Here is an 11,314-nt window from a genome sequence, read left to right as displayed (position 1 = left end):
AGTGCACGGTACATCCAAACCGTCATCGAACCCATTGTTCTACCATTCCTAGACCGGCAAGGGAACTTGCTGTTCCAACAGGACAATGCACGTCCGCATGTATCCCGTGCCACCCAACGTGCTCTAGAAGGTGTAAGTCAACTACCCTGGCCAGCAAGATCTCCGGATCTGTCCCCCATTGAGCATGTTTGGGACTGGATGAAGCGTCGTCTCACGCGGTCTGCACGTCCAGCACGAACGCTGGTCCAACTGAGGCGCCAGCTGGAAATGGCATGGCAAGCCGTTCCACAGGACTACATCCATCATCTCTACGATCGTCTCCATGGGAGAATAGCAGCCTGTATTGCTGCGAAAGGTGGATATACACTGTACTTGTGCCGACATTGTGCATGCTCTGTTGCCTGTGTCTATGTGCCTGTGGTTCTGTCAGTGTGATCATGTGATGTATCTGACCCCAGGAATGTGTCAATAAAGTTTCCCCTTCCTGGGACAATGAATTCACGGTGTTCTTATTTCAATTTTCAGGAGTGTATATTTACTTGCGTACCAAGCCTAAATTATGAAAGTTAAGTGCTCGCTTGGTGGCTATGTCAAAACTAAGATCCGACTGGGATACATAAATGTTCTCTTGGAGGCAAAGTCCAAGACAACACTGGTCAATGACGAGAGTGACGGTTCCACAATGACCACTGCTCGGCAGCGACTATACCGTGCCCGATGACGGGAAATCGCTGCACTCACTTCTGTACTCCAACATTAAGATAACTTGTTGCAGTCGGTTGAAGCCAAAACTGGGTTCGCGAACGGAAATCTTGGACTGGAGCCGCGCGACCTCTTAGATACAAGGAGATAGCCTTTTCTGTAGCACAACAATACGTTGCATTATAGTACTTTCTTGATCACGGTAAGATACGTAATAACTACTATATCTATATGCAAAGCATTTCACTTTCGTTTATGATGAGGTAAGTACATTGACTTCAGCAGAACTTTGCTTACAGAGGACGTTAACTACAACACTTCCACAGAATTATCTTACAGCAAGATGCACATTTAGCGCTACAGGACACTCATTTGAGTGATTAATTTTGTAGTTAAACCATTTATTTTTCAAGATTTTTCAATTACAAAGAAAGTTTTCCGTGATACATCTCATTCCATTGCTGTAATCTGTAACACGTGAGGGTATAATTACATTAATCCTTATGGGGGTACACCCTTACTTTGTGTACCATGTGTATGGCAAGCACAAGGAGCATTATACAACTTTACACATCGGTACCATATTTCTCTAACACAGAATTACACAGCTATCTGATCATTTAACTGAGAGAGACAAATATTTATTTTACTTCATCAGTGACAGATGTTTACGTAATTACACAGTTGGATAACTTCACACTTATGAAATTGCATTTTGTCTGTACTTTGTGAAATGTTAGGATTTTTTTGGAACCATTGTGATACTATGAGAGCTTTGAATGATGTATTTGGTATGGGATCATGATTTTTAAAGTACGTTTGAGATAGATGAAACTTTTGACATAAGCAGAGAATTTTTTTTTTAGCTTTTGAAATTATTGGAGAAAGCTACGACGATTTTGAGATTTGGCTGAGGTTTTATGATGTTATGATGACGAGGTGTATTACGCTGTTGCGGAATGTTTATGATCAATAAGCTGATGCTATATGAGGAATTTGATTATACTATGTATTTTTTATGATGAAATATTTAAGAAATGTCTACGAATATATATAAGTGTAAGAAAGCAAGGAATAATGAGTAGCGGTTAGGGACTCTGGATTGTGAAAAAGGATGTTGGAAATCGAGAAGCGTACTTTAAGTTTTATGAAATGTATGTATATGCGTGAATGTATCACTATGGCCGCGAAAATTTTTTGGACACTGTTATATTTACAGGATTTTGTTTCTACAGATTTGAAATGCAAATTCTCGACTTGTGAAATTTTTATATCAGACTGTCACTGTAGTGCAAACTGGTGTCATAAATATTTTGGTGAGAAAGGTAAGTGACCACCTGCACGTAATGCGTCGTGGCCACCCAGCTGCGCGACATTCGCCTCGAAAAAAGCATTAGTGTGTGCCTTTCAGAGGCACAGGTGGAAAAAAAGAGGCCATTATCCTCGCTATTGACATTCCTTTGTAGAAAGCATCGCAAATACGACACACTCAAACTTGAAAACATATGATTATACTGTGGAGCTCTTAATTTATGATATTTACTAAAATGCCTAATGAAATGATGGGAAACATTTTACATTTATTGTCTTTCTAGTTGAGAGATTGCTCATTTTGTTTAATATCTAGTTTCTAGCTGCACTGCAGCATTTGTTAAAATAAAATTTAATAGATGTACTAATATAGATATTTTATGCCTACATATCCAGTAAACAGTAATTTTATTATCTACTTCGAAAAAACGAGGGAGCACAAAAAGACATTTCCCTTCACAGGAATTGCATACATAATTTTTGTCAATGAACTTTTTAGTAGTGTAAGTTAAGGTGATGCATCACTCTAGTATTAAGTTGTGACATAGGTATTAAACATTGCCATTTTTACTGTAATGTTTTTTCTGCTTGAGCTTTGTCATGTTTAGGTATACGTTATTGCATTAGCTGCTGCTGTGTTCCAGGCATAGTGCTACTGAATTGCACTTTGTATTACTCTGTTAAGCCAGTTTTACTACAGCTTTATTTTTCTTTTTGCTGCACATTCGCTCTTATTAGTGTTAAGGTTGCATTTGCTTTTCTGACTTATACATAACTTATATATATTGCTGCTTGCTTTGCCAGTTTGCATTTTTTGTTATTGCTGTTTGTGTTAATTGTTTTGTGCTGCTGCATTGCGTCGTCCCTTAGTTTAGCATATGAGCTCAGTAGATTTAAGTTAGCTTAAGAGGGGGTAGACTATAAGAAACTAACTATGATGGATTGGAAGAAATGCATTGAGAAACTATAAGAAAATTGTTTGGCCAAAAACGTTGTGTACAGTGGAGAAAAACTATTTTTGAAAGAGGATGTGAACAAAATACAGAAAGCATGCTTGGATAGGATTTTTTTTGGCTGGAGAAAATGTTGAAATAAGAGGGACGATGTATGGAATAAAGTTTTGGGTTGCACTGCAGTACCAAATGTTACACTGAAAACAAACCCTGTTCTTTCCTTTAGTGTTATCCCACTATGTGTTTGTGTACTCTTGTGTATTTGTTTTCTTCCTGTCTCTGTGTAGTGTTTCATAGAATTTTTTCTCTTCTAATACTAAGCTACATTCACTATGATGATGAATACTGTTATCCTCAAATGTAATTTGCATTAATAATACGTTATTTACTTCGTAAAGATGTTTAGACATTACTTATTCTGTTTTCTTTTAATGCTCACATGTGAAGTTGTTTCAAAAGTTATTCTGATCTTTTATGTATGTACTTATGTCATAATTCCTGTAACACTGGTGTTTATTTCCATTCTTTTGTAAAGCCTGTATCACTGCAAATGTTATCCGTATTATTATGTTTTCATGATGTTTTTTGTATCTTTGTAATTGTGTTCTTGTGTTGTGAAATTGTAATTGACACCAGTTCATCAAATTAAGTAACTTGTAAGAATTCATTTCACTGTACAGATTTCTGTTGGTCATAGTATATGCACAAGATGTGGAAAAAAGATGACTGTTAGTGTTTGGATGTGTGTTAATAATTCAGCAAGGGACTGATTAACAGCACTGCTGGTTCTAACGACAATTCCAAAAACTTGGTGAGCGCACAAGTGGTGATTTGTGGACTTTCTATATTGTCTGCAAGACTTCTAAGGACAATTCCAAAAACTTCGTGCATGCACAAGTGGTGGTTTATGGACTTGCTATATTCTCCGCAAAACTCTTCTATGGTGATTGTGCACCTGCACTTCGTAGCAGATGGCTGCTGGCCATCTCTACAAGGACTACACCTTTAATGACTCACCAATACTATTATTTTTACAAGGACTGCAGTGGGTCTGCACCTATGGTGGTCCACCAATACCATACTCTCTACCAGGACTACAGTGGGTCTGCTCTGTGGTGACCTACCTGCCAATGTTCTTCAAAACTTCGACTGACTCTGCTGTGGGTTTGCTCTGTTGTGGCCCATTACCTGTCTGCATGTTAAGAGTCAGCACTGTCTGTCCGTTGGAAGGACAACGCTACTTCTTCAAGACTGCATGGAAATCCTCTACTTCCATGTGCATTCTCTTTTGCTGCTCAGACTTTGAGAAAATCACTGCAATTTTACTGTGATGAACGATCAGGACTGTCTTTTTGGACTGTGAGAAAATTTTAGCTTTTGACCAACATTGTATCGATAATTGTGTGCATTTGATTTCTTTGTTATTGTAATTATGAATTTTTTTTTTCAAATCTGTATTGACCACTGGCCAAAACAATTTGTAAAATTTTTTGTGGGGAGCATGGGGGCTATGCAAGTTGGCTGTTTAGGTTTTTTTAATGGTAACGCCACGTAGAGCTCTGTATGAAAATCACTGGCTGTGCTGTGTGCAGTCTGTGGCTGGGTGGCATTGTTGGAATTAGCCGTTGTAGTGTTGGGCAGTTGGCTGTTAACAGCGCGTAGCGTTGCGCAGTTGGAGATGAACCGCCAGCAGTGGTGGATGTGGGGAGCGAAATGGCGGAGTTTTGAAATTTGTAAGACTGGATGTCATGAACTGCTATATATATTATGACTTTTGAACACTTTTAAGGTAAATACATTGTTTGTTCTCTATCAAAATCTTTCATTTGCTAACTATGCCTATCAGTAGTCAGTACCTTTAGTAGTTTGAAGCTTTTATTTAGCTGGCAGTAGAGGCGCTCGCTGTATTGCAGTAGTTCGAGTAACGAAGATTTTTGTGAGGCAAGTGATTTGTGAAACGTATAGGTTAATGTTAGTCAGGGCCATTCTTTTATGGGGATTTAAAAAAAAGTCAGATTGCATTGCGCCAAAAATATTGTGTGTCAGTTTAAGCACAGTCGTGTATAATTTTTCTTAACGGACGTTTCAGGAGGACGTGTTCTGAAGCATGAAGTGATCACCAATTGAGTATTGAAGGGCGGTGTGGAGGGTAAAAATGTAGAGGGAGACCATGAGATGAATACACTAAGCAGATTCAGAAGGATGTAGGTTGCAGTAGGTACTGGGAGATGAAGAAGCTTGCACAGGATAGAGTAGCATGGAGAGCTGCATCAAACCAGTCCCTGGACTGAATACCACAACAACAACCACAACAACGGTTTTACGCAAGTTCAAACAAATGTACTTAATGATTGTTCAGACGCAAAGTGAAAACTGAGAAAGTTAAAGAAGCCTTTGAAAACAAAGTGCAAGATGAGATAATTTACAACCGTTGTAGCACAAAAACCAGCCGAAGAGAAAACATATATTTACTTGCGTACCAAGCCTAAATTATGAAAGTTAAGTGCTCGCTTGGTGGCTATGTCAAAACTAAGATCCGACTGGGATACATAAATGTTCTCTTGGAGGCAAAGTCCAAGACAACACTGGTCAATGACGAGAGTGACGGTTCCACAATGTCCACTGCTCGGCAGCGACTATACCGTGCCCGATGACGGGAAATCGCTGCACTCACTTCTGTACTCCAACATTAAGATAACTTGTTGCAGTAGGTTGAAGCCAAAACTGGGTTCGCGAACGGAAATCTTGGACTGGAGCCGTGTGACCTCTTAGATACTTGTGGAGCAGAGGAATATGTGTCCTGATTGCTTGTGGACACGTGATCGGCGTAAGCAGAGCAGCGACTTTGGCGTTGCCGGTGACGTTATTGGCGCTTCTGCACCGTGTGGAAACTTCTCAAACTGCCCGTAGATATGTTATTTGATTACGTCCGGGCATTGATCCGGAATTGATAGGTGGACCCTTTTAGAACATGGTTCTTTTGTTGCCAGTTTACCTACTATTGTAAAAGTGGGATCCCAGTTCGGAAAAATAAATTGTCTCACCGTACGTTATTTAGTGAACTTGCAGCTCTTATGTAGTCATAGTGAGGGATTTGCAGCCGGCAACACTAGCAAGTCTGTACGCCCCTCATTTACGGGCTGTTGACGCCTTTTGGTCTTAGCAACTCAACTGGCTTGGCTGTAGTGCAGTGCGGTCTAAGCCGTAGGCTACAGCAACCATCATGGGTGATGCAAAAGTTTTACTGCATGAATAGCGAATATGTTGAATGCTATTAACTTCTTACCTTTAATTACTTGTCGAGGCTGTAAGCGTGACAAAGTTTTGAAAAGGTTTGAAACTGTGTGTACTGTTTATTGGAAGTCGCTCTCATACATAAATACTAGATGAATATAATTCTTGTGTAATAATAACTGTAATTCGCGCGCCATGTGCTAAGGCGCCTAAGGACGTGTACACAGTTTCTAACATTTATATTTCACTTATTGTGTTAAACTTTTAGCGTAACATTACACCCCTTAAAATTAAACTCCGGCCACGAGGCCATGAAGGCCCAATGGTACCTCCCGGCCGCCGTGTCAAGCTCAGCCTACATACGTCACTGGATGCGGATTTGAGGGGCATGTGGTCAGCACACCGCTCTCTCGGCCGTATGTCAGTTTATGAGTCAGGAGCCGCTACTTCTCACTCAAGTAGCTGTCCGCCCCCGGTATCTGTGCGGTCAGCGCGAATCTCAATCCTAAAGGCCCGGGTTCGATATCCGGCTGGGTCGGAGATTTTCTCCGCTCAGGGACTGGGTGTTGTGCTGTTCTAATCATCATTATTTCATCCCCATCGTCGCGCAAGTCGCCGTAGTGGCGTCAAATTGAAAGACTTACATCCCTCGAACGGTCTACCCGACGGGAGGCCCTAGTCACACGACATTTATATTTACTCAAGTAGCTCCTCAGTTTACCTCACAAGGGCTGAGTGCACCCCTCTGGCCAACAGCGCTTGGCAGACCGGACGGTCATCCATCCAAGTGCTAGCCCAGCCCGACAGTGCGTACATTATGAAAGCCTTTTAAATTTTAAAATTCGGTCAATGATGTTCTGCAAGGTTCGCAGAAGAGCTTCTGTAAAGTTTGGAGGGTAGGAGACGGATACTGGCAGAAGTAAAGCTGTGAGTACCGGACGTGAGTCGTGCTTCGGTAGCTCAGTTGGTAGAGCACTTGCCCGCGAAAGGCAAAGGTCCCGAGTTCGAGTCTTGGTCGGGCACACAGTTTTAATCTGCCAGGAAGTTTCATCTTTTTACCTATTTGATCCTCTGTTGCCTTCACTACTTCATTCCTCAAAGCTACCCATTCTTCTTCTACTGTATTTCTTTCCCCCAATCCTGTCAATTGTTCCCTTATGCTCTCCCTGAAACTCTGTACAACCTCTGGTTCTTTCAGTTTATCCAGGTCCCATCTCCTTAAATTCCCACCTTTTTTGCAGTTTCTTCAGTTTTAATCTACAGGACATAACCAATGGATTGTGGTCAGAGTCCACATCTGCCCCTGGAAATGGCTTAAAATTTAAAACCTGTCTCCTAAATCTCTGTCTTACCATTATATAATCTATCTGAAACCTTCCAGTATCTCCAGGCTTCTTCCATGTATACAAATTTCTTTCATGATTCTTGAACCAAGTGTTAGTTATGATTAAGTTATGCTCTGTGCAAAATTCTAACAGGCGGCTTCCTCTTTCATTTCTTAACCCCAATCCATGTTCACCGACTACATATCCTTCTCTCCCTTTCCCTACTATCGAATTCCAGTCATCCATGAATATTAAATTTTCGTCTCCCTTCACTAACTGAATAACTTACTTTATCTCGTCATACGTTTCATCAATTTCTTCGTCATCTGTAGAGCTAGTTGGCATATAAACTTGTACTACTGTAGTAGGCGTGGGCTTCGCGTCTATCTTGGCCACAATAATGCGTTCACTATGCTGTTTATAGTAGCTTACCCGCACTCCTATTTTTCTATTCATTATTAAACCTACTCCTGCATTACCCATATTTGATTTTGTATTTATAACCCTGTATGCACCTGACCAGAAGTCTTGTTCCTCCTGCCACCTAACTTCACTTATTCCCACTATATCTAACTTTAGCCCACCCATTTCCCTTTTTAAATTTTCTTACCTGCCTGCCCGATTAAGGGATCTGACATTCCACGTTCCGACCCGTAGAACGCCAGTTTTCTTTCTCCTGATAACAACGTCCTCCTGAGTTGTCCCCGCCCGGAGATCCGAATTGGGGACTATTATACCTGCGGAATATTTTACCCAAGAGGACGCCATCATTATTTAATCATACAGTAAATCTGTCTTGTGTAAAGTCGTTCAGATCTTCGGGACATAGCGTTAACATCTTCTATGCAACCGCCGGTGGTCGGGATAACCATATATTGCCTAATACATCGTCATGCAACAGTGCGCAAGCGACGAAGCAGCTGCGAAGGAGTTCTGTCGTCTAATTCCTCTGTTCGTAAAAGCTTTTCTAAACGGTTAGCTATTGACTTGGACAGTCGTATAACCAATTTATTCTTTATGGCAGAATATCATTCGGTTTCCGGAGGCATAGAGAGAATGTCTTGGACTTCTGCGGCAAGATCTTCCGTTAACTCAGCTTCCACGTAATTATATTTCAGTGGGTGATTTTTAAAAGGTCCCGAAGTCAATCTTTTCACTCTTTGAGATGCATTTTTGGTATATATAGGGATTTACACACGTTTGAGTGTCAAAAAAATGTCTCAGTCGCTTTTGTTAAGTAAGCGTCGAAAGGATCCTAAGTTACTGATCTCGCCCCTTTTAACACTCAACTGTTCGTAACACTAGAAATTAGTTTCCGCTATTGAATCTCTTTACTCCTTTTCTTTGTTTGTTCTTTCTACGAATATTGTGCTGATTGTTAAATAGTGGAGGTAACGCTATAGTAGTGCTGGTAACTTATGGTAATTATTACAGAATGAGTGAATGTAGCGATTTAAATGTCAGTTCATTAAAAACACGAAAGAGGAAGGCACATCCAGAAGCCTAGAAAAGGAATGTTTTTCAGAAGCTAAAATTACAGAGTAAATAATACGTTGGAGAAGGAGGAAAGCCTCACGTTCAATATCAACCCGTCCGCCTTGCAGGTAAGAATTAATTATTGTAAAACGTACTGTTGCAGTTTTCGGAAACATACTGATATAGATATTAAAGATATAGATAGATGGCTTATCCCAATAAATAGAATAGTTTGTACATTTGCCCCTAATGGTAAATGTTTGTAGCTATATGGCTTTTTATATAAAAGAAGAAAAAAATTAACATTAGTAATGGGAACAAACATAATTATTGCTCCTGTCAATCTTATTAATTACGTAGACCTAAATCTCTTTTTATTTGGTTTTAGGTGCAAGAAAAATTGTTTCACCATGTTTGCTGATACAGAAAAAGCCTTGATATACAACTCTTTTTTTGCTGATTTGCAATGTAGAGATGGGAAAGATTTGCATTTACAACCGATAATAGAATGACGTATGTTTAGCAACACCGTCCAAGATGATGTTGACACTTCTTTGAGAATGCACTCATATAAATACCACGTAATTTTCCTTGGAACTAAGGTAGAAGTTTGCCGGGAGGCATTTTTTAGGCTCTATGATGTGACCGAGAAGGGAATTAAACGTAATAGACAGTTACTTCTGGATGGAAAATCGCTACGCGACAAGCTTGGCAAATATCCTTGTACAAGAAAAATTGGTCCTAACGTACTTATGATCATACATAAACATATAAGCTGATTTCCTATGTACCGACCGCACTATACATCTGCTACAAACTTTAGGTGTTTGTCATCTGAATTGTCCGTCAAGAAAATGTATGACTTGTATAATGTCATTTTAACCTTAAGTTCGGAAATCCACAAACTGACAGTTGTTGCTTTTACGAGGAGAAAAAGGTGTGCATACGTAGTCCTCGTTTACATGATACTGCAAAAGGAGTCGCGACTGGTGCGAAAGAGGCGAGCTAAAAAGTTCACATCTGTCCTTAATGAAACGACTAAAAAAGTAAATGAAACGGAAACATTTTAGGCCTTGTATTTGACTATATGCAAAATATAAGTTTACCGATGATCCTTGCTGAAGAGAGCTATTACTTGAGGCAACTCATAGTGAAAGTTTTTTGTATTTTCAACAAGAATACAGATTTAGCCCATTACTACATCTACCACGAAGAACAGGCCCAGAAGGGACCCGATGAAGTTGCTTCGTTCCTGTTGGGCTACATTTTACATCATGTGCCCGAGACAGTTATCGAGCCACAACTATTTTCGGGTAATTGGCCTGGGCAAAACAAGAATCACACATTGGCAAGAGTTTGTCTTGCTCTAACTGTTTAAAAGGATTAAACGGTTTTTTTCTTTATGTGCACACTCCTACAATCCACGTGATTGCGAGTTCAGCCTAATAAAACATCCCATTAGGGAGTGTGACCGTATCTATACTTCACGTGAAGTTTCTGAGCTTATAGCTAATGCTGAGAAAAAACATCCAAGAACAATTACGCCGGTCGAAACACATATGATCGTTGGGTGTTCTACTTAGTGGCCTACTTATTATAAGAAGTCGACAGTCTCTCCTGGAATCAGATACCTTGCAAGAAGTGAAAGGGTGCAGTGTCATATTTCCTAATATCATTATTTTGAGTACTTACATGAACACAAAGGTATCGTAAAAACAAGTGTTTACATAAGAGCATCTGGTTTTCAAAGCCTGAATATCTTTATCCTCAAAACAACTAATAAAGTATCTTTACCCTGTAAAGAAGCTTATCCAGAAGAAAAAATACCTATTGTAAAAGACAAAATTTAAGACTTGAAAAAAATTATGCCTTATATTGTAGAAGAACACAAAAGCTTTTACGACCGAGTTTCACAGTTGCCAGTAGCTGATGTTTCTCTCGATGTTAATGAATAAAGTTCAGGAAAACATGTATCTGTAATGTAATAATATTCTTTGGATATTAAGGAACTGTGTTTGTAATATGAGCTAACAGATATTACTCTTTATTTAATAAAAACCTGGATTATTTTCAAGTAAAACTATGTTTTAAATTTTATGGAGTGTGAGAAGGGACCTAAGTCAGCAAGGTAAAATAATTTTTCTGATTTCCTATTAGGTAAATGTACCTAATTGAAGATCTATGTGTATGTTCGAATAAGTAATTTTATCATTGCAGCATTTAACAGCACAAAAGAGAAGAATTTTTTTCTCGGAACTACGAAATCGGTACTTAGATACCTTCTAAAAATTAGCCATTCATTTCGTTTCATCT

This window comes from Schistocerca gregaria, chromosome 6 (genome assembly GCF_023897955.1).
Source record: "Schistocerca gregaria isolate iqSchGreg1 chromosome 6, iqSchGreg1.2, whole genome shotgun sequence".
In the NCBI taxonomy this organism is placed as follows: domain Eukaryota; kingdom Metazoa; phylum Arthropoda; class Insecta; order Orthoptera; family Acrididae; genus Schistocerca; species Schistocerca gregaria.
This window is presented reverse-complemented; position numbering follows the sequence as displayed.